Here is a 23,589-nt window from a genome sequence, read left to right as displayed (position 1 = left end):
GATATCTGTGGTGTATCCGAACTTTTCCTAGCTGAAGTAGCATCTTACTACCGTTTACGCCAGCCACAGCTGATTTAGGCTGATTCATTTTTGCTGCAATGGCACGAACTGATTGGTTGTAAATATGTTATCTATGATAACCCACCGTTGGAAGATGCTAAGCAGCACACCTCACCCGGTCTAGTGTATTCCGTTGAACTTACTTCTATCATGAACGCAGTTGCATTTAAAACTATTGACATGTGAACGGAGGTGGTTCATTCTTCTCAAATCCGAGGGAATGGAATTTTGATACTTTTGCCAATTGTGTGTGTGTGTGTGCGTGCGCGTGCGTGCGTGCGTGCGCATCAGTAGGCCAACAAACACTGTAAGTCTACTAAACTAGTGTGCAAAACTTAAGGACCAGTCAGATTTTCACCTGTAGCTTCTCATAGGAGTGGCATGGATATGGGAAAAGCATACCAAAGGAACTTCGTGAGGTATAAAAATGATTAAGGAAACAATACCGACACAACAACGGAAACAAAACGGTACAGAGAGACTTTATTAAAAATGGCAACATAGCACTGGCTGCCATGATACAGATGCATCACTGGGAAAGATGATGAGGTGGTCCTCATCATCTTTCAAAGGGAAGAGGTGGTCCTCAGTAAGAGATATAGCCACCCCTAATGTCGATTCAGGCTTTGCACTACCTGTCCATACTTAGAACAATGTTGTTGATAAGTTCTTGCGGTAACATCGTCCATTCCTCTGTCAGCGCAATCTTCAGCTGGTGAACATTTTCTGGTGGGTCCACACCCTCCAGAAAATGTTCACCAGCTGAAGATTGCGTTCTAAAGGAGACACCTAGCGTGCCGCCAGACGAGAACACCTCGACCGCCATATCGATCCCTTTCAGTGATGTTTGCGGGGTGAAACTGTGTGGCAACCTCTCGCCAGATTAGCTGACGTCCAGAATCGCTGCTGAGACTGAATCTACTCTCATCAGTAAAGAATACCTTATCCCATTACGCTGCTGTCCAGTCCTTGGGTTCGATGCGCCACTGTAAACGGTGTCTCCGATGGGCAGGTGTTAAAGGGACACAGCGTACTGGCAGTCGGGGAAACAGTCCACCTTTGTGGAGTCACCTAGCCATAGTAAACCGCGATATCCTGCGTCCTGTGCAGCTGGTTTGCAATGGATCCCGCTGTCTGGTGTCCGTCCCTCTTGGCCTGTAGGAGTATATAGCGGTCATCATTTGGGTGTTGTTTTTCGTGGATGACCACCACTGGTCCTTCGAACAGCAGTACCTGTCGTTCTAAAGGCCGACCACGCACGTGAGACGATGCTATGGGTGATACCGAACTCTGCAGCCACACACCTCGCACTTCGACCTTCCTCTAGCTTCCCAATTATTCGACCCCGGGTAAAGTCATCCAGATGTTGTCTACTGGCCATTTCGTTGTCTGTAGCACTGTATGAAACCAATCGAACGTCTGTAACAATCGTGCTCACCATTCGGTAATTTGCACATAACTGCTGCTTTTATCTGTTTATGTGAGCCCTCTCATCACGATTCAAATTTTTGCACGTGCATCAGCTTTCTACTGAACGGCCACAGTTATGCAAATCGCCACAGGCTGTTTCGTTTGATTTTGTGGTTGTAACCTTTAGAAATAGTGTTGGTTCTTAAGTTTTGCACACCAGTGTATGATTGTTCGACACTGCTAGCACATTGATTATTATTGTTATTGTAATTGGTTTCTAGGAGCATCGGCAACTAAGGCCATATTACTCCGTGTATACTCTCTGTAAATTGAGTGTGTTCTGTGGTCGATTTTCTGTTTGCTGGACGAAAAACTCGAGTTTCTGGGAGGAAAAACCATGCTACCCTCGCCTCGATTAACTCAGACACGTTGTCAAAAGGTCCATAAAAATTCCTCGCGTCATCGACAGGACTCGAACTCGGGTCTTTTTCACCTGGTGCAGGGAGGAGTACACAGCGATCTTACCAACCGTGCTATCCACAACGTTGATTATTATTGCCATTCTTCCAAACCGTCGGAAAAAAAAAAACATGGGCTATACTCTCAGATGGACAAGGAAGGAATGTTGATGGATTTTTCCTTACTACGTAGCCGAATGTGCATCCTTCGTCCGAGACCGACTCGGACGAAGGATGCACATTTATCTCTCAGACATTTTTATCTATCGAACGAAGGATGCACATGATTTTATCTCTCAGAAATTTGGATTTTTCATCCAGTAAGCAGGCAAACCGAACGAAAAATGTATGCAATTACAGACACAATATACCAACGCCTCAAGGCCTTAGCCTCCTTGGCACAACTCAAAACTTCTTACTATAATTAATATTCCTAAAATATTAATAACAGCCATTTTCTGGAAAAATTAAGTTCTTTAATAGTACCTTTTAAATTCAATCCATTAATGTAATAGTTTCCTGCAGTGAGTATAACCACCGAATAAATTCGATCTTAATTTTTCTACACTACACAAAAAAAAAAAAAAAAAAAAATTAAAATAACACTTCTTAATTATATACACATATAAAACAAGTTAGGTAATTTACACATTTTGGCGCATTTCAGGGGCGCTCGATATTCAAATAACGTACCTTAGTGGTAAAAAAACTTCTACACTGTACTCAAGGAGTGATTCTCAAAACTTCACTACTTGATGGGTAGCTGTGGAGGTAAGATTTGTGTAGCAGTTATCTCTTTTTTAGGGGTGGGAAAACGAGTGCACAGGAGATATGGGTTTGACATGGTACATGGTACAAAGGTCTAGTAGAATATTCTAAACAAGTACTAAAATTTTGAAGGGGATCAGAGCATTTAAAGATATCTAGCAAGTTTCTGTGAGGGGAGAGGATGGGTATGAAATCTGAACTGGTCCCAAAACTTCCACACGAACCAACAAAAGGTAATGAAAATGTAGTATCCACCGGACTTTCCTTTCTCAAGCAATCTCTAAAACATACTTTCGTTTATATAGATTTTTGTGTGGGAATGCGATCCCACCTCTTCGAGGGAAAGGTTTCTGCAGGAAAGCGTGGTGGCGCGTCGAAAGGTAATTGATCCTAAAACCTTCAATAAAACTAATACAGCATATGCTTAAAATCTGACGTCAATCTGACATTTTCTTGTCCAGTAACAGTACGAAGACCACTTTTTCCTGGTGGATAAGTGGTCTTCGTACTATTTTTTTTTTTTTTTTTTGTATGTTCCATTTGGAAACACGAATATAGGTGGAGATCGACATCAGTCTGGGTGCCACCAGACATAAACTGAATAACTGAACTCAACTGTCGAGTAACAGTGAAGCATAATTCTTTTTATGTATAGAGATAACTCGAAATTTTAAGGAAAAATTTTGGAATTTCTGTTGGTTCCATTTTAATGAAATTTAACTAAAGAAATCTTTCTAAAAGATCCAACTATAAAATTTCACAGAAATCCGTCTACTGGAAGTCGAGTTATTGACGGAATTCGAAATTAGGCGATGCTTTTGGGCAGAAAATATTATTTTACGAGACTTTTAAAGCATTAAGATAAATATAGCTATTTAAAACAGAGTTTCTCAATATGACCTATCAAAACTTCAAGGGATTTCTCGTGGCTCAAATATAAAACAACTCTTGCCTTTTAAGAAATTTGGAACATCGGCTGCTCAAGCCAAAGCCAATTCTTATGGTACTTCTAGTTCATAAGATTCAGCGTGTATTATGGCTGTACAAATGCACGTCGATTTGAATACTGTGGGTTCTGAAAAATCCAGAATAATTTACGGAGCGATGCTACTTCTTCCACTCGAGGTCGGGTAACTATAATCCCGATTGAAGAGAGCATTAAGAATTCCTCTAGTCTCCTACGGGATTCGAACCCATATTTCTCCGAGCAGGGAAAACAAGCTGCTAGAACAGCACATGAGATTCTATTAATGAAAGACAAGAATTTTAGCAGTAAGGAGGAGGTGTTTATCCGGTATAAGGCAATGGCTGGGCCGCATCTGGAACACTGTATACAAGTTTGGAAACCTCATTTTAGGAAGGACATAGAGCTGTTTGAAAGTTTCAGAGAAGAGCAACAAGATTAGTTTGGGTTATAATTGAAGTGTATAAGGCTTTAAAAGGGTTAAGTAAACTAAATGTTGATGGCATCTTTGCTCTTTCTCAGATGAAACAAAAAAGTGGACAGATTTAAATTGGAAAGGATGGCTTTTAAAAACAGATGTGCGGAAATTTGCATTCAACCAAAGAGTAATCAATTGTTGGAATAAACTTCAACCTAGTGGTGGACAGTTTGAATAAATTTAAGGTTTGGCCACATCATTTGAAGAAATGAAATGTACGTGTTTTGGCTGGTATACTTTATACGAATATTTTATCATGTTCCCAATACTAATACTCTCCAAATGATTGAAAGGCGGTGATATTGTCACAGAGGACGACACGTTTACCTCAGGCACCCGGTAGTCCTACACGCTTCAGAGATAGGGCGTCGGCGGCCGAATCCAACCTTAAAAGGATAATTGCCACAGAATTCTGCTGTTAAAATGGCCGACATCAAGCTCCACCTTCCCCCATCTCTCAGAGCAACGCAGTTAGCAGATGGCCTTCAACTGCGCAGATTGTTATCCTACATCGGAGGAAAGAAGGCTTATTCACGATCAAGATGGTCACGGGTAAAATTACAGAACCGAATTTCTGGGATCACTGCTCGTTGCGCATTCCTCCCCCTTATTTCGGTCTTCAGCACAGCTACAAGCAGACCATAACCGATAAGCACTCATCGATAGATTCCTTTCCTGCCTAAGCAAATACTATCCTCACTCCAAGTGATTGACAGTGATCTCCAAGAAGCGGTAGAGTACAGAAAGGAAATCTTGGCTACACTAAAAATTTAGAATGCAAGTCCAGCCAACTGCACTTTTGCCTCACGCCTCCTGTACTTGCATGGATGCCAAACGCCTCCTGCACTTGCAAACCCGGTCGACCACGCTTGTTCTGCTCTGCCACTACAAAAATCAATGCCAATTTATGTGTTTAGTATTAGTTTAATGTAATGATTTAATTATACTTGTATTTGTATGCATGTATTTTTATGTAAATATGTATTTGTAACCCCTGGCACCACCTTGCGGTGATGGGATTAATTGTATACATCTTATACTGCAATTAAATATTTTATTATACTGATTGAGCATTTCTTAAGTAATTCTTAAGTGCAGTCTTAAAACACTTCGGGATCCAATTCATCTCGAATTCCTTCAGGGGGCCCATTGGCTGAGAAACACTGATCTAAATTGCATCTATTACGAAGCTACTCATTCATAATTAACATTGAAACTACTCAGTAAAAATTTCTACCAATACTTACACACTTAGAGTTGAGAAAAGAATACCAAATGACTTACGAGTATGTAAGCTGTTTTTATATGCAGGGGAATTGGATTCTGTGAAAATCAGATGTCTTGTATATATGCATGTTCCTCAATTTTTGATCCCAAATGTCAAAAGAAGGCATAAAACGTACGCGATAACATCATCAAACATTTATAGAGATGTACAAAGGGCCCAAGAGATACACAATCCTAGACCACAACAGCAAAACAGACTTGAATAACTGCACACCATTTATAACAGTTACTGTGGAGATGGGTGTTACCCTTCTCTGCACGCACCATACATTTCTTGGGTAAATGTTGAAGTGTGAATTATTTCTGACCGAGGTAAAAAAAAAAAAAAAAAAAAAAAAAGACACTAAATACGGAAAGCGGCTGCATACAGCTAAATGATTCAGAATATACATTAATCATTGAAGGATTTTAAAAATTATATGAAAGTCTCCGTGTAGTGCATTGTACTCTGAGGAGTACTTTTGCGTTATAAACGTTGCATCTGATATCTCTTCTTCCAGTTTCCTAACTCTGAATTTATTATAACCAAGCTAAAGGAGATCTTACTTTGCCTACAACCCCGCACATTTATTTTTAATTTAGTAATTTTATTTTAGTAACACAAACCTACAGAATAACATTAATATTTTTCTACTTACATGTTAGTTAAATGTTCTGTACATGCATAACGGTAAATGCTGTTAATGAAATGATGCGCTATATGACTAAAGTATTCGGAAACCCCCCCGTCCACGAATATTATGTGTCAAAGTGCCCACGCATGCTTATTGGACCAGATACAGCATTAAAAATTTCTCGAGGCCGGTTGAGCAGGAGCAGTCGTTATATCGGAACTTAAGACTCGACGCGGGATGAATTTCGCATCAGGAACCTTTCTTGAGCGATTGGAAATCGTGGGCTGTAACTCGATCTACTGGATATTTTAAAATCAAATTCACAACTGTTATCTATATCAACATCCTTGGACTGGTTATCACCCATCAGAGTAATATCTCAAAGGTCATGGTACAGTAGTCATTGGCGGCTAGTGATCATTGTATAATGAACTGGACAATGACAAATGAGATTATTTTGGTAGCCAAGGATAAAAGAAAGGATTTTAATTTGGAGAAAGAGGACTCCTGTGGACTAAGAAAGAACTATTAATTAGGACGAAATATGCAAGCGTGAAAGTACAGTCTAATTATGATGAATTTAAGTCATTCGTCATCGAAGCCATGCGTGCACTCATTCCATTTAAGAAGTGTACTATAGATGGAGGATTCCGATGGATAAAAAGCAATTTGGCGAACTGGATGGAATAGAAGGAAGCAAAGAATAGAAAGAAGCGGGAGGCTGGTATCCATACTTGGTTCTCTTAGCTAGTGATTTCTCATATTTATTTCGCCGGTCTAAATTTGTTAGTAATATCACAAGGATTTGGAATATTTATTTCGTTTCTGCACCTTCAGGTTCCACTTACAAAGTTAAGCATTTTTACAACTGACCTCGACATTAAAAATACGCATAATTATTTATAAACTATTACCAGCTAAAGATACACAAAAATCGATCGTAAACAATGTTAAAATTTGTGTTACAAAATACATAAATAAAACTAGTTAACAGTAATAATAAATATGCATTACAAAGTACACCATAAAAATAATCTAAAAGAATCCATACGCTTAAACAGTTGGTTTTAATTGAGATTAAGAAATGGGTCAGTGAAGTTTGTGTTAGACATTCTTTCAGTGATTAATAGCCAAGGATACCACATGAAAGTCTAAGTTCATTGGGCTGATATGCAGGTCCCACTCGTGAGGCAAGTGAATCGAATTTTGGCGAAAGATTCTATTAGATTCTATTCTCTAATGCTATTAGAGACAGAATTACCACACGTCCGGATTTTCTGTGCTTTTCACCTACGTCACACACATCTGGCCCATTTGTAGTGATACTGTTCTTCGCAGAGATACGAGGCGGAGTTAAACTGACGTTCTAGGAGCCACCCCTTACATAAACACATGTCCGATGGCTAAATATTAGGACTGACTATGGACTTGTAAGTGGTGGGCACTGAAAAGCACATTGAGAGATTGAATCCTTATGTTTCCACAAAAAATGCACAGCCACTATTAACGCTGGTTTACCTACTGCGATAAAACAGGTACAATGAATTGTAAATTCCTAGAATGCAGTGGCATAGTATAGACGGAAATTATTTTTTTAAGACAACTCAACATATACACTAACTTTGTCTATTACTTCATTTCAGTACGAGTCTAGAAAAGACCCTAGTTCGAATCCCATCAATGGCGCAAGGAATTATGGGCTTTTTTTTAACAATGTAGCTGAGTTAATAGGTCTCTGGCGAAGCTAGCATGGTTTTTCCCCTCCCAGAAACTCGAATTTTTCATCCAGAAAACAGACCATAGAACATACGCAATATACAGATATAATATATACGGCGCAATATGGTCTAAGTCGCTGATGCATCTAAAACCCTACAACAACCAACCAATAGGTACGAGTCGCACTGGCATGCTGTACAAAAAAATATCAAACAAAATAATAAAAATACATTTAATGAATTACGTATACTACATATACATATAATAATAGTCTAAGCAAAGTATATGTACACAGTACACAGTTTCCAGAGATATTTTTTGAATCGACTGGTTCTAAGATTAGATTTTAAGTTTGGTAACCTATGTTTTTACAGATAATAAACCGATCTTATCTCCTGATAATTACAGTATTATTGTTTTTCAGTGTACATAAAAGGTTAACATCTGGAGTACTTTCGTCTAACTGTTGTCCTTGGTTTAGCAATCTTTTATCACTTAGCTGGAGTCCGTCCAAAAGAAAATCGCCAAAAGAAAATCGCCAAACTTCCAGGTACACGTAAATCTACTCTCATAATGCAGTCAATGCTAATCCTAGCTTCACCTAGTGACAAATGTGCAATGCACGATCAGCGCCTTTGCTAAGTATTAATAGTCTTTTCCTCAACTGTATTTGCTAAAATGGTTACACACCGCCCTCTTAGGTGCAGTCTATAATCTTTCGGATACGTAAAGTACAAACCAATTATGGAAATTTCGATAGCAGAAATAGAATGCGAGTTTAATGCTCAAGTTAACGTGCTAATGGAATATACTAGAAAATAACAGAAGTGCAAAATATGATGAAATTTAGGAAGAGCGTTATGGTCATTTGTGGTTTTTTTTTTTACTTCACACTGTAGCCGAATTAATCGGTCTGGGGTAACCATTCATGTTATTGAATGGTTATCGTTGTATCTCATAAATGGATCTAACACGATCCATCTCAAATGCCTAAATCAGATATTTATAAATAAAAGCGTAGGCTTCCTAAACACGATGAATATCAACTTCTGACGTGAAGACAAAAAAGGACCAGATGGAAGGCCTCGAAAACATATACCTGCATATACTTTTTTAAGGAGCGTGCAACCTTCTGATGACTACTTATTACTCTTACTTTTGCATGCATTGCTATACAGGATTGTATATTTTAATTTTAAAATAATTTTTAACTTTATTCCTGTCTTAGGGGTTAAGGTGCATTAACTGGTGTATCTCATAAATGCAAATAAATCAACGAACATGTAAACATTTGATACCATATCACACATACGATTGTTATATAAATTCGAGAGATGTGGCAATGGAGGAAGATACTACCAGTGATGGTTAAGTGGTAAAAACAGAGTTATCAATAACCACTACTCTTCATGGACTAATCTGATAGCACTCGTGGGTAGTACAGTTGGTAGGATCGCCGTCCTCCCCACATCGGGTGGAAAAGACCTGAGTCCAAATCCCATCGATGAGCTGAGGAATTTTGAGGGGCAACTTTTCACAACGTGGCTGAGTTAGTCGGTCTCAAGCGAGGGTAGCATAGTTTCCCCCCAGAAATTCGGATTTTTCTTCCAGCAAACAGAAAATCGACCAGAAAACACACGCAATTTACAGACAATATACACGGAGCAATATGGCCGCTAATATAGTCGCTAATGCTCCTAAAAATTCAACAACAACTAATGTGATGTTCCACAGGGGTTAGTGTTGGGCTCCTTACTGTTTTTAATATTTAGTAATTCAAGTTGATGTCTGTTTGGTGATGACACAAAGGTGGGCAGAGTGGGTAATTATCGTAATCAGAGTATGTTACTGTCAACAGGAACTAGGCAAACTAAGAAGGTGGGCTGTAAAATGGCAAGGGGTAATAATACATTTGATATGAAATTCTCTCAGCAGCGCAAACAATCTGCTAAAACAGCTCATGGGGTTTTATCATTGATATACAGGAGCTTATAGAATGAACAATGAGGTGATTATTCCATATAAGGGAATGGTTAAGCCACATCTGGAATACTGCATACAGGTCTGGAAACTTCATTTTAGGAAGAACATAAGAGGCAGAACTGTTGAAAAGGGTGTAGAGACAAGCAACAAGATTAGTTCGGGGCACAAAAGGATATTATTACCAAGAAAGGCTGGAGTTCTGTAAATTGCAGTCTCTGGAAACTAGGTTACTTTTACTCTTTACAGCCAGATAATTCTCCCAATACTTAACTATGGGAACACGATCTGTTCCCATAGTTTCCTTAATCCATCTAGAGTACATAAAGTCAAGAGATACACTGCTATGTTGGTCTGTATAACTACGCCTGATTGTGGACTAATGGGCAGGACTCTCAAACTTATTTATTCCGCAGTCGTTTTTCCAGAAGTCTCTTACTGCGGTCCTGCAGTAAGAGACTTCTGGACACACATCTTGGGAAGAATCACCTTTTCATGGTGACCTAATAGAAAAGAACAAGCGTTTTAAATGGTTAAGTAGACTAAATACCGATATCATCTTTACTCTTTCTCAGATGAAAAGCACATTGAAGCATAAATTTGAATCGGAAAAGAATGGCTGCAGAATAAATATGAGGATATTTGTATTCGGCCAAAGGTTAATTAATGGTTGGAATAAACTTTTATCAAATGTTCTGGAGGTGAGTAGTTTGAATAAATAAATAAATAAAAAAGTTTTGGACAAATTATTAGAACGAATGGGGAAATGATTTTTTTTTTTTTTTTTGACTGATGCTTTTAATGGTTGAAATTATGCATGGGGATGGAACTTGTTTATTTGAATGCGTATTTATCATTCAAATAAATTTAAGCAACAAAATCTATATTCATACCTATGTAAACTAAATGTTCTTTGAACATTACCCAACCATCTTATCAACTGAAAGTTCGTCATAAAAAAAAAAAAAAAAAAAAAATAGAATTCAGTGAAACTGCATACAACTTGTCCTTTTCTCCCGGAAACGCTGGTTTTTTGGCCACCAAACAGAAAACCGACATCAGAACACACGCAATTTACAGACAATATACACGAAACAACATGGCCTTAGTTGCCGATGCTCCTAAAACCCAACCAACAACGTTTCCTTTATGTGGTGTAATTATCCAAAAATATAAGACAATCGTCCGAATCTACTAGTTTGCAATCGATGTACTGCCATCATAATATAGGAGCTTTTAGGGATGGAAGGCGGCGAGGAGGAGGAGGAGGAGGAGGAAGAGGATACGGGTCTTCGAAAATATTTTAAGAGACACGTCGTTATAATTATCAATAAAGATATTGAATTACCACTACTTTACACAGAAAATGTATTCGCTCGAGGGACATGGAGGGCCACGACAAAGTCAGTTGAGGTGATGAGTACTGAAAATTTTCTCAGTTACTGAACAGAATTACAAAACTAAAAAAGTTTGATTTTTTAAGTAGATTACTGTTTCCATTAATTCTTATTACTACCATAAGAAATACTTTAGAATTTCTTTTTAGGTGTTTCCATTATCTAAATAATGGTTGAATTTGGATCTTCTGTGAGTTTCGAAAAAATAAAACATAACATTGTTTAATGTATACATAAGATTGTTCAATCAAATTTACTTAATAATACAATTATTATTTATCTATAATATGACTATTGGGCTACCATGAATATTTATGACCATCCCTCTCCCCCACCCCACAAAGTTCAACCTCGCGATACATATTTAACATAAAAGACATGGTGCTCGTAGTCAAAACGGCATTTATAATTCAGTTAAGTATTTCATAATGCAATATAAGTTTATAGCAAAATAATAAAAAAACAAAAAACAGCACAGAAAGCATTTGAATAAAACAGCTGACCCATGCGGTCTCGCTATCTGTGATCTAGTGTTCAGAGACAACGAGATGAGCAATCAAATCAATACATTACATATATATAAAATACTACAATCGGTATTGAATATCGTTTACTTTTTATAACATACAGAATTATAGGGGTACTAAAATTCTATTTGGCACTTCGGTTCTCATTAATAAAAGATAAACATAAATAAAACTAAAAAGACGGACTACGTAACTTACGTGTTACGCTAACACTGGTCCCTGCATCCACAGATGGAAAATTGTATGGCAGTATCCACGACTACATTATTGATACCAAAGCGAATTTACTAAATAGTAGCGAACTATTTCATGGAAACCACCTGTGTTGGATGAAAGTGGAATCATCCTCGCAAAATATGACGAACTACGAATCTTAAAACATTCCCGGCGCTTCTTCTGATTACCGGCCGACGCACTTTCATGCTGGTTTAGCGCCCTCTAGTTGTGAAAGTAGGAAACATTATAAATAGTGAAAATGGTTTCATATTTCGCAGTAATGGTACAGTTGGACATTGTTGGCTGTTACTTGATCCGAACTATGCAACGTTATTACAGGATCTTTGATCTAAACTTTAAGAGGAAAAAACATAAAAAGAGATAAATTATTGTTCAGTTATATCTTCCTTTGAAAAATGTCTGAATTTTTCTTAAGTATGACAAAAAAAAAAAAAGGAAAACAGCATATATTTCATAAACCTTTGCAGCTCGTATTATATCTCGTATTTGTTTCTCTATCCTTATTTTTGCAAAATTTATTATTATTATTATTAATATAAAATAAAATGGTATAAAAAATTCAGATTTATTTACATTTTAAAATTTAAAATATAATTTAAATATATTTAAATTATATATATATCTATCAAAATGAAAATTATTCTTATAATAAAAAATAATAATAATATATTATTATTTCATTTTGAATAATAATTTTCAAATTATTATTCAAAACGAAAAAAAATAAAATATGACGTCAAAATCAATTTAAAAAGCTAGGTTAGATGAAAACTTTCAGTAAACAATTTTTTATTAAGCTTATGCATCGACTTAAAATAAAAAGTACATTTTTATTTTAAGTAGAATTATTACATTTTCCTAAAATTAGTTCTGAAAATTTTTAGAGAGTGGAAAATGAATCTTGTCATGATTGAGGCATTAGAAAGCAGCAGCCCTGAAATTTTAAACATAATTGGTTTTTATTTTTACAATTTAAATAAAAGTTCAAAGTGATTTCCTTCAACATTTTTCTTGGCCACGTTTCACTGCTCCTTTAACTCATTAACAATTTCATTGCCAGTTTAAACTGTAATTTATTCTACCAGTTAATGTACAAAGAGCAATACTACTTCACCGTGAAAGTTCCTGTCACAAAATGATATAACTGCATGTATTGGTATGGTTACATCATTGCGTCACGCAATCACCTAAGCAATCTATTTCGTCATGTGTGGATAAAGGAAGATTGCAAAGTTAGCAGTGTAAAAGTAGTCAGCCTTTAAGGATGAAACATAAAAGTCACCTTGGGTAAAGTTTAAGTATGGATCTTTACAAAAATAGTGGCTATTATGTAATAGCAGTAGTAGTAGTAATAGCAAATGAGGCAAGAAAGCAAAGTTATATAGCATCGACCAAAAAAAAAAAACTAGTTCATTCATCCGTACCCTCCAAGAATTTGTCTAGTTCTCCCTTGAATTTATTCAACCCATCCACTTTCACAACAGATCGAAATCTGTTTAAACAATCAACTGCCCTCTGACTGAAGGCAAACTTTCGCATATCTGTCCTGCAACCATCCCTCCTCAACTTGAATTTATATCCCCTCGTGTGTAGTCTCAGCAAGTGGAAAAATACCATTAACATTCAGCTTACTCAATCATTCAATCCATCCATTCAACTCATCAATGAACATGATTCATTGAGATTTTATACACTGTTGATATACTTATTAGAATTTTGTTACAGAATTATCGGGGGGAACGAGATAATAACTTGTCCTATATAATATTTCTTTCCCCAGTATGATCACTGTTATCAACCGTAATCAACGAAAATTGACTGCCCATGTATAGGTTGTAAGTCTTCAAATCCAATTTTTTTTTTTTTTTCCCAATCAAATAGAATTCGTATATAATTATAAATGATCTTAACTTCTGGTACTCTGCTATAAAGCAACAAAGCACGTAATAATTTTATTTTGCGATCTCGTGTTGTTGATGTAGTTAGTTGCAGTCTGTCAACAAACGTAACACACAGCAGTCGCAAGAAATATACTGAGTGGACAGAAATCATGGGATACCTAGTAACGTGTAGACCCACCTTTGGCGCCTCCGTAGCCAGGTGGGAAGGAGCAGCAGTGCGTAGTACACGCTTCTTGATTAGACCGGGGTTCGAGCCTGTCACCACCAAATACAGAGGATGTGGAAAGGTCAGGGAATGACAACTGCATATCCCGGAGCAATATGGCCTTAGTTGCTAATGCTCCTAAAAACCAAATAACTAACTAGGCCCACCTTTCGCCCGGATAAGGGCAGTCACACAGCGAGGCATTGAGTCCACTAGTTCATGAAAGTGTTCCACGGGTATTTCCATCCATGCTTGTTGCACCGCTGTCCATAATTCCGTTGCATTCCTCTGTGGAGAATCCAAAGCTCGAACGGAACTGTCCACGGCATCCCACAGGGTTTATGTTTGATGAAAAGGGAGGCCATTCCATGTGCTAAAATCTTCGAATGCTCTTCGAACCATATTCTAGTCACCACGGCTCTGTGGGGAACCGCATTGTCCTTCTGGAAGAGTCCATTCCATTGCTCTGTGGGTGAACGATGACCATGAAAGGATGCTTGATTGATTGATTGATTTGGTAGTTGTTGGCGCATCGGCTTCTGTGGCCGTATTGCACCTCCCAAGGTTTTTGCAGTACTTTGATCCAAGCCCGAGGCGGGAATCGAACCCGCGACCTTTGGGTTGCCGGGCAGGTACTTTACCCACTCGGCTAGCCCGGTCGGCTATGAAAGGATGCAGATGGTCTGCAAGGATGGACACGTGACCCTGACCATTCAGAGATGTATCTAGACGTACCAGAGGTCCCAACATGTGCCAGTTGAACACGCCCCAGACCATTACCGACATGATGGGTGCATAGCTTCGTGCGAAAACCGCACGAAGCTATGCACCCTCCCGTCCGCTCGAAATAACTGGAAACGGGACGCATAGGACCAGGAGACCTGTCTCCAATCATCCAATTCCAGTGCCGATGTTCTTTCGCCGAGTTGAGGCGTAGAGTCCTGTGTCGTGGTGTTAGCAATGAGACTCAAGTGGGTCGGCGGCTCCCATAACCTATTGTGGCTAATGATCGCCTGATGGTCTTGGTAGAAACGTTTTTGGCACCTTCCTCGTGGAAGTCGGCGGTGATTTGTGCCACTGTCGCTCTCCTGTTAGTTGAAACAATGCGAGACAGACGTCGACGGCAACGTTTATCCATCACCTTTCCCCCCCCCCCCCCACGGCGCTGTCCAAAATGAGATGTTATTCCGGAAATGGCGTATTCCCGATACACTCTTAATATTGTCGAACGGTGATAGTGCAATTTCTGTACCACCTCCGCGATAGAGTGACCCCATGCGTCGGGCACCCACTATCATCTCTCTTTCAAAGTCGGTTAACTCACGACGTTTATCCATACTGACATCGAATTACCGTCTACGTGAATGCAGCGCACCTATATACGTGCCAAGAGGCGGGTTCGTCCACTAGCGAGAGGGGTGACAGCATCGCGTTGCCTAGGAACCAGATATACCATGAATTCTGTCCTTTCAGTGTATAAATAAAATAATAATAATAATAATAATAATATATATATATATCGGTATTAAAGGAAGCCAAACATACACTCATACATTCACGAAAACGTGCGTATATTACACGTGGTGATGCGTATTTGCGGCCAATTTGCATATTGTGTAGGCTGAAATATCTTACTACTCCCTCCATCGTAGCCGAGTGGACAGGAGTTGTAGTGCAGCAGTACACGCTGTTTTGAGTAGACCGGGGTTCAAGCCCCTGACTGCTAAATATAATCGATCCGAAAACCCGCACTGAACTAGCGTGGCAGATTATGGTTCATTTCCCTCAACATGAATTGTTGAGAAGGCTTCCATCCTGCAGTGGATCGATAATGGCTGCTGCTTACCCCTTTTTTTTATTCCCTCCACCTGATATCAGCTACGTTGGTTGGTTGATTGTTGCAGGGCTTCACATTAGCGACTTAGACCATATTGTGCAGTATATATTATGTCTGTAAATTGTGTATGCTCTGTTTGGTCCAGCAAAGGGCAAATCGACTATTTGCTCTTTGAACAAATCATCAACAAATTGACTATTATTGACTATTATATTTGTTGAACTATCATATAAATTTTTATTTGCTCTACTTTATGTAACATGGAATTCATAGTATTTTTTTGCAGCGATCTTTATGTGTCATATCAGTAGTTTTCAACCTTTTTTTAATAACGGAACCCCAAACTCATTTATTTTATTTTGCGACACTCCTACTCATTCTCTCTCTCTCTCTCTCTCTCTCTCTCTCTCTCTCTCTATATATATATATATATATATATATATATATATATATATATATAATTAAAAAAAAATAATAGTAATAAGTTTGAGTAACTTAAACCCAAATTACGTGGCACCCCTGGAATTTTGTTGCTGCACCCCCGGTTACAAACCACTGCGTCATATCAATGTGAGTGGCATTACACAGGAGTAAATTGATGAAATTTATTTCTGTTTGCGTCATTCATAACGCTTTACATACTTAAGTGAAGTTATTATTATTATTTTCATGTAATGTATTTCGTACTTACAGTTAAATATTAAATGTGGCAATTTCTTTGGATAAACTGGGGAAAAAATGAAAGCGGGGAAAAACTTCAAATAAATTTTCGGATAACTGATATTCTATTTTATCTCACTGGTTTTATTACAACTCCGATTACAGAGGTCTTTAAAGATTTCTCCAGTGCCGATATAACCAAAACAAACTCATAAAATGACAAAATTTTATTAATTTTAATTATCACAAGTCATTTTGTTGATGAGAGCCATCTACCACACTAGGTAGTAGATGACTCTAATCAACCGGTGCAATACCACCACTTTGCTTATTGGAGGCCTGAAGTGGTGAAACCCATGTTTAGTCTCCAGAGCAAAGGTATGGTCAAACCTCCCCCATCTCTTCCAGCATGCAGTATAATTGATGTCTTTTGAGGTTATGATGAACACAATGGCGAGATCCAAACTTCCTTACATTTCGAGGATACAGTTGTAAAACGGTGTTCACAGGCCGGCCACTAGTTAATACACCGGACCGAACCTATCGGTAACTCTCTAGGAGGCTTCCGGATCAGCTAGTGTATAATCTTGCTGCCTCTACTCTGCCAGATAGTAACTAGAGGGAGTCCGAGTAGTGTGTATGTGGGGGTGGGATTGTCGAGGCCACGTTATGTTAAGGATCTGGATATATTTTTATCATGTGTTCGCCATTTCCAAAACTTTCATTACTTCATATAGCATGTCCCCCCCCCACCTTTTTCTTACTACTGAATACACTATGAAATGTCAAATTAATAGAGCAAATTTATCTGCAAAAAGATCTAAACCTCCCGAACACTTCCTAGTCCATTTCACAAATATACATGGTCTCAGTTCTAATCTCAATGATGTCCATTTCCACTTACAGTCTGCCAAACCCCATGTACTTTTTCTGACAGAATCTCAGTTATCGGTTGATTCAACCACTGCTCATCTCAGTTGCCCAAATTATTCGCTGTAAGCTTCCTTTCTCCTGAAAGGTGGTACTTGTGCATATGTCCGTTCTGATATTCCCTATCAAAGACTTGGTAATTTGGAATCTGCTTTTTTCGATCTTCTCTGGCTTAAAATCTCTCTACCTCATTCTGCCAAATCCATCTGTTGTCTCTATCGTTCTACCAACTCCACTAATCACTTGGAGCTCTTTGACTTTTTCCAGTCCAGCTTTCCTAACAATGAGGTAATTTTCATTGGTAATTTTAATGTTCACATCTCCAGGTGGCTTTCGTTTTCTAGTCATACAGACCTAGCTGGTCGAGATGCTGAGGCTTTTGCAATTACTAATGACCTCGCACAGATTGTTCATTTACCTACCAAAATACCGGACAATCCTAACCATACAGCCAGCACTCTTGATCTTTTCTCACAAATAACCCTTCTAAGTACACGGTCAAAGTGAGTGGTCCTTTAGGCACCTCGGATCACAAATTGGCGATTGTCTCTTCTCCAATGGAGCCTTTATCTCATAGCTATTCCCAAACTCGTGTTGTTTGGCATTACAAGAATGCAGAATGGAATGACCCGTGAGATTTCTTTTCTTCTTTTCCTTGGTCGGATTACTGTTTCAAAACTCCTGATGTCAACGTTTGGTCAGGTCGTGTCAGTGAAATTATTCTTGCAGGAATGGAATCCTTTATTCCACACTACACCTTAAAATCTCGTCCTTTTTCTAAACCTTGGTTTCCCAATAAATGTTCTAAGGCTGTTCAAGAAAAGAAGGTTGTATATCGTAATAGGCTTGTTTCCAGTTCTTCAGTTTCATTTTCTGGCTACACCAGAGCTCGCAACTATTGTAAAGCAGTTATTAATCATCAGTCCAAACTAGATTTTGAACAGGCTAAGGGTAGAAAACTTGCTTCTTGCCTTAATGATAGTCGAGCATTCTGGTCTCTTGCCGAAGCTAATGGCCGCAACCTTTTCCCATCTCTGCTCCCACCTCTATCAAAACCAAATGGTTCTGTTGTCACTTCAGCCAAGGATAAAGCTGACCTGCTATCATCCCATTTTTCTTCCAACTCATGTATTAATTATTTTGGTAAAACACCTCCCACCATTCCCAGCACGCTCCATTCAATGCCTCTGGTCTTCCGTCAAAAGGGTGTCAGAAGAATTTTGACTAATCTTGGTGCTAAGAAAGCTCCAGGTCCCAATGGTATTTCTCCACTTGTTCTCAAAACCTGTGCTCCTGAACTTACTCCTGTTCTTTGCCGCCTTTTTCACTTTCTTATTCTAAAGGTGTTTTTCCTGCTGCTTGGAAATTTCTTGATATCCAGCCAGTTCCAAAAAAGGTGACAAATTCCTCCCATCCAGTTATCGTCCCATTGCAATTACTTCTACTATTTCTAAAGTAATGGAGAAATCAATTAACCACCAACTCTTAAACTATCTAGAAACCTTTCGTCTGATAAACGATTGCCAGTATGGATTCCGTCAGTATGGATCCACTGGTGATATTCTTGGCTTATTTTGCCCGTTTATGACAAATTCAATGGAAAAGTTCGGTGAAACACAAGCAGTTGACAGTTGCTCTTGATATCTCAAAAGCTTTCAATCGTGTTTGGCATAAAGGTCTTCTAAACAAGCTTCCATCTTATGGTTTGTCAACTGTTTTTTGTAATTGGTTATTCAGTTTTCTCTTTGACAGCTCACCGAAGGTGATGGTAGATGGCTCTCTATCTTCCAACTTCTTCACTAATGCTGGTATCCCCCATGGTTCAGTTCTTTCCCCAAATCTTTTCATCTTGTATATTAATGACCTTCTTCCGTTGACCGGAAATCCTAACCACAGTTTTGCCGATGATAGCACATTGCATTCCACTTTCCATTTTGAGAAACTTTGTCTTGCTCAATCAGCTTCAACTTCTCGAAAATCTGCTACCAATTCCTTAAATGCCGATCATCAGATAATTCTCCAGTGGGGCAAAGACAACTTAATTGATTTCAACTTCTAAAACTCAGTCTTGTCTTATATCTCGCAAAAAGTATTCTTCTGCGCCTATGCTTATCTTTGGTGACACTCCGATTTCTAGGCAAAATGATATATCTCTTTTGGGGATTACCCTGACTTCTAATCTCTCTTGGCACAAGCACATTACAAATATTGCTTCCTCTGCATCTAAAAAACTTGGTTTTCTCTTTCACTCTCGGCGTTACTTTTCTTCCAAACAGCTGCTCACTCTGTATAAATCCCAAATCCGCCCAGCCATGGAATATTGTTCCCACAACTGGGGGTGGTGCCCCCAAAACCTCTCTCAGGCTTCTAGATTCCATTCAGAAGAGGGCAGTTAGATTAATTAATGATTCATCTCTAACAGAGTCCAAAGTAACAAGGAATATGATTCATTAATAACAAAAAAAAAAAAAAAAAAAATTCCCTTTGAAAAAGTGGTGACATCTTTTGACAAAAAATGCAACTTTAAAAGTGCTTTATTTAAGCTTAAAACCAATGATATGGGTTGCAGCCTACTTAGAGGGAGAAGAAAAATCTGGGTGATTGGCAAAATTTTTGATAAAGCACATGGATCGCATTAAAAATAAAATATAATATAATAATAAGTACCTACAATTTTTTTTCTAAATTATATTTATAATATGGATCTGGTAAATTAATTTATTTAATTGAATATAACGTGCGTTAAATGAGAAGTACTTGTTTGTTTAAAAAAGGAATAAAACATTTTATTCGTAACAGGATAATAATTTTTAAATTTTTAATTTTTAATAATATGTTTGATTCGAGCGTTCCTTTTCGTAATATCTTCCATTTCGACCTCTGATAAGGATTAGTGTTTCTCTTATATAAAAATATTATTAGACAAGATATGTAAAGTGCCTATTGCTTTCATCGTCTCTGTTAGTCTGGCCGCATGTAATAAATCGACTTTCAGTGGGAGTTTCATAAAATTTTATATTTGGGTATTTTTAGAAAGATTTATCGAGTCATGCCAAATTTCATTAAAACTGTATCAATAGAAATTCGGCTTTTTTCTTTTTGTAAAAATCTCAATTTCTCTCTGTATAAATATATTTCAGATAGTTGGTCATTATTAGATGACGAAAAGTTGGATTCGCACCATTTTTTTTTTTTTTTTTTTTACTGGTTAATACAGTAAAAAAATTCCACTTCGTTGCATCATTTAGCTACTATAATAATAACACTAAATAAAAATTCCTAATCCCATAAAAAGTACATCTAGTTAAAATGCATATATATACTATCCTTCCAAAAGTATTCGGACACCCTTCCGATGCAGTGAACGGTACAAAAAGATGTGCAAAGCAGGAACAGATTTAAAAGCGTGAAGATAATAATAGCAGAGCTATCACAAACAAGCAGGAGTCGCCGCAAGGTTCCTTGTGTTCCTTGGTTCTTTTGGCATATGTACTTTTTGTGGGCGTGGATTTTTATGGGAGATCAAAATTATCTTGAATAGCCTCTCTCGGATATCAAAATCGTATGTAACAGGTCTTAACGACTGATTTGATCGCTATGCTGATTATGATGTTCTTATCTTTTGTTCTTTTTTATCAGATATGAAACAATGATAAACGCCAAGTACTTGGATGCAAGAAGCATCTGAGCAGGAAGGAATCTGTCTGTAAAGTGAGATGAAGTATTGTAATACTGAGGAATGGTTGCGTCCTGAGGGCTTGGACGAGAATCCTCTAATGGCATTGGTTCCAAAGTTCAACGAGCTAACCAGACCTGAAATAATCTTGACAGTGGTAATGAGTCCTCTTCAAGCAATCTCGGTGCCAAGCATGGAGCAACTGAGAGATTCGACCACTACCGAGGCATAAATTGTGTTCCAAGCTGACAGAGCCCATCGAATTTGCGAAGGCAACGATTTCAAGTAACAAAGGTACTTTTCTGGGACAACTTTTCTCTAATTTCTCCGTTTGAAAATCAGTAAACCGAATACAAATCGAAATGCTTCTTTCACAACATTAATTTTATCCCGGTAAAGAACAAATAAAACTGTTTTCTTCACAAATTGTAGGAAAACGTCATTTTTAATTTTCCTAAGCGCTTTCACGTCCAGTGCAACGTTTATAAAAATTAAAGGCGAAAACTAAACAGTTAATTCCAATCTTTATTTGTCAGCAAAGTTTAATCATTTCTACAAATTTTAAAAATCATATCATTACTGCTTCTCGGTAACTTTTTAAATTCCTTGTTTTTAATGACAAATATTTCAAACTTAATTCATATTCTTTATTGTTGAATCCTCCAGATGCCTTAATTATCCTGAAATATCCAAATTCCACAATTAATGAGGATCTGAGTGAAGAAGCTAACCGGTTTCTACGCTATTTTAAACTTTAAAAAGAACATGCTTTGCTGCCACCTGATGGCAGAACTAGGTACTACACCATTATCTATAATGAATACGCTAATGAAGGTCTGGTGATTCAATTTTCGTGGCTTGCTTTGATTTGTTGGTTTTTATCTCCATCATTAAAGCATTATACGTTGTGGAACACTACTGTTTCCGTTTGTTTTTATACAAGACACGCAGTTTGAATTGGTTTATTGCGCACGCGTATATCAACACCAATTGAGCCAGATGTGATTATTACTTTTTAATTCTGGGAAATATCCTGAAGTGTCCGATCGCGTGACTCAGTTGGGCGATGAAGCGTATTACTCGCACAGTAAGATGTCTATATTTAGTGGCGTCTTTAAAGACGGTCGGATTACATACTACGCACGTGGCAAGCCGCCTGTCCAGACGCAATTTATGCCGCCGTGTTGTCATGTCGCTGACAGTAGTCCTCCAGCCAAAACATAAAGTTCTCAAGCATCTTCTGTCCTCCACCCACCTTCGAGGTATTCTAAAGTTTCTATTTCTGTCATAATTTCCTTTGCTGCGTATATATGAGTTTTCTTTATTGGGAAGTTTAAAAAAATCAAGGTGTCGCTACATTTTTTTTTCGTTTTAACTCGGTTTTTGTGTCTCCAGCTATTTCGTTTTTCATTTTCAACCGTCCCCTTACTTTTTCCTTAAAGAATCTGGCCAACAGTTATTTTTCAAATGAATTCTTGCCATAGCTCAACTTCTGAAGATGCTTCATGTTCAGCTCAACCAGATACTACTTTCTTGGCAGAGGCTTCTGCTGCTAGCCTTCACTGCAGAATGTCGGATTACACGAGTGTCGGAAGAAAATAGAATGATAAATCATTTCTGCCTGTCCTCGTTCATAAGGTTCTCTCATTCCATACTTTATTTAAGTCGAGAAAATCTGCAAGGAAAGAGTTTGTGGTGTGAACGTAGTTTTACATCTCAAGACGTTGCCGTGATGCATTAGTTGTCCAATGTGGGTTTATTTTAATTTTAACAAAGAACGTTCATTCCTTACACACCCTAAAGAATGCATTAATTGCAGATACTTCTAATGAAGAAATTAATAATTAATTCTATCATCTGTATTAGGACGAATACTGGGCGAATATCCCTCCACCTATTCTCGATTCATTTCTATCTTTTGTTCTTCGTTTGCTGTCTGAAAATTTAATTTTCTTACTTGGAAGGAGTTATTTTTAATTCGTTCCACCATCTTGTTTCAAGATGGTGGTCAATCATATTAGAACTCACATGTTTAAAGAAAATTTTCTGCCAGCGATGATTTTAAAGTCTCTAAATATATGGACTTTAAAAAAATAAGTGCTCCACTGTCCAATACCACCTAAATCTGACATTTTCAGCGGTACAGGCCTCTACACATCGTGAGGAAGATTCAAAAAAGTGGTGAATGTCATCTACTGAAGATATCTTTCCACATTTGCTGTACTTGTACTCTAAGCTGGGAAACCTTTGAACTGGTCTGGGAACGAAAGTACTTCCCATCATGTCTCAGGCCTGTTCTATTGGAAACAGACCGAACGATTTCGCGGGCGAGAGAAACACCCCAGTGTCACAAAGTCATTGTCAGATTAATTTGTGTAGTAGGCGATGGAATGCGTTGTATAGATACGGATTATATGAAGAGAAGGAGCACAGACCACAATAAGATATTAAAATACCATGCGGTCAATCAAAGCGTCATAA

At 37.9% G+C, this 23,589-nt stretch overlaps 1 protein-coding gene across 1 annotated transcript in view; it reads right to left on the bottom strand.

Annotated features, from left to right (window-relative positions):
- The window catches only part of LOC150077528 (oxysterol-binding protein-related protein 8-like), a 169,414-nt gene extending 157,394 nt beyond the window's left edge, over positions 1-12,020 (bottom strand). The window contains exon 1 of the mRNA XM_090386936.1: positions 11,861-12,020. The gene's annotated coding sequence lies outside the window, so the exon portion shown is untranslated. The remainder of the gene's footprint in view (positions 1-11,860) is intronic.
- Between the last annotated feature and the right edge of the window lie 11,569 nt (positions 12,021-23,589).

Source organism: Mastigoproctus giganteus, chromosome 12 (assembly GCF_048544385.1).
Source record: "Mastigoproctus giganteus isolate SK-2022 chromosome 12, ASM4854438v1, whole genome shotgun sequence".
NCBI classification, from domain to species: domain Eukaryota; kingdom Metazoa; phylum Arthropoda; class Arachnida; order Uropygi; family Thelyphonidae; genus Mastigoproctus; species Mastigoproctus giganteus.
The sequence above is the reverse complement of the archived record's forward strand: the minus strand, read 5'-3'. Positions and strand labels throughout refer to the sequence as shown.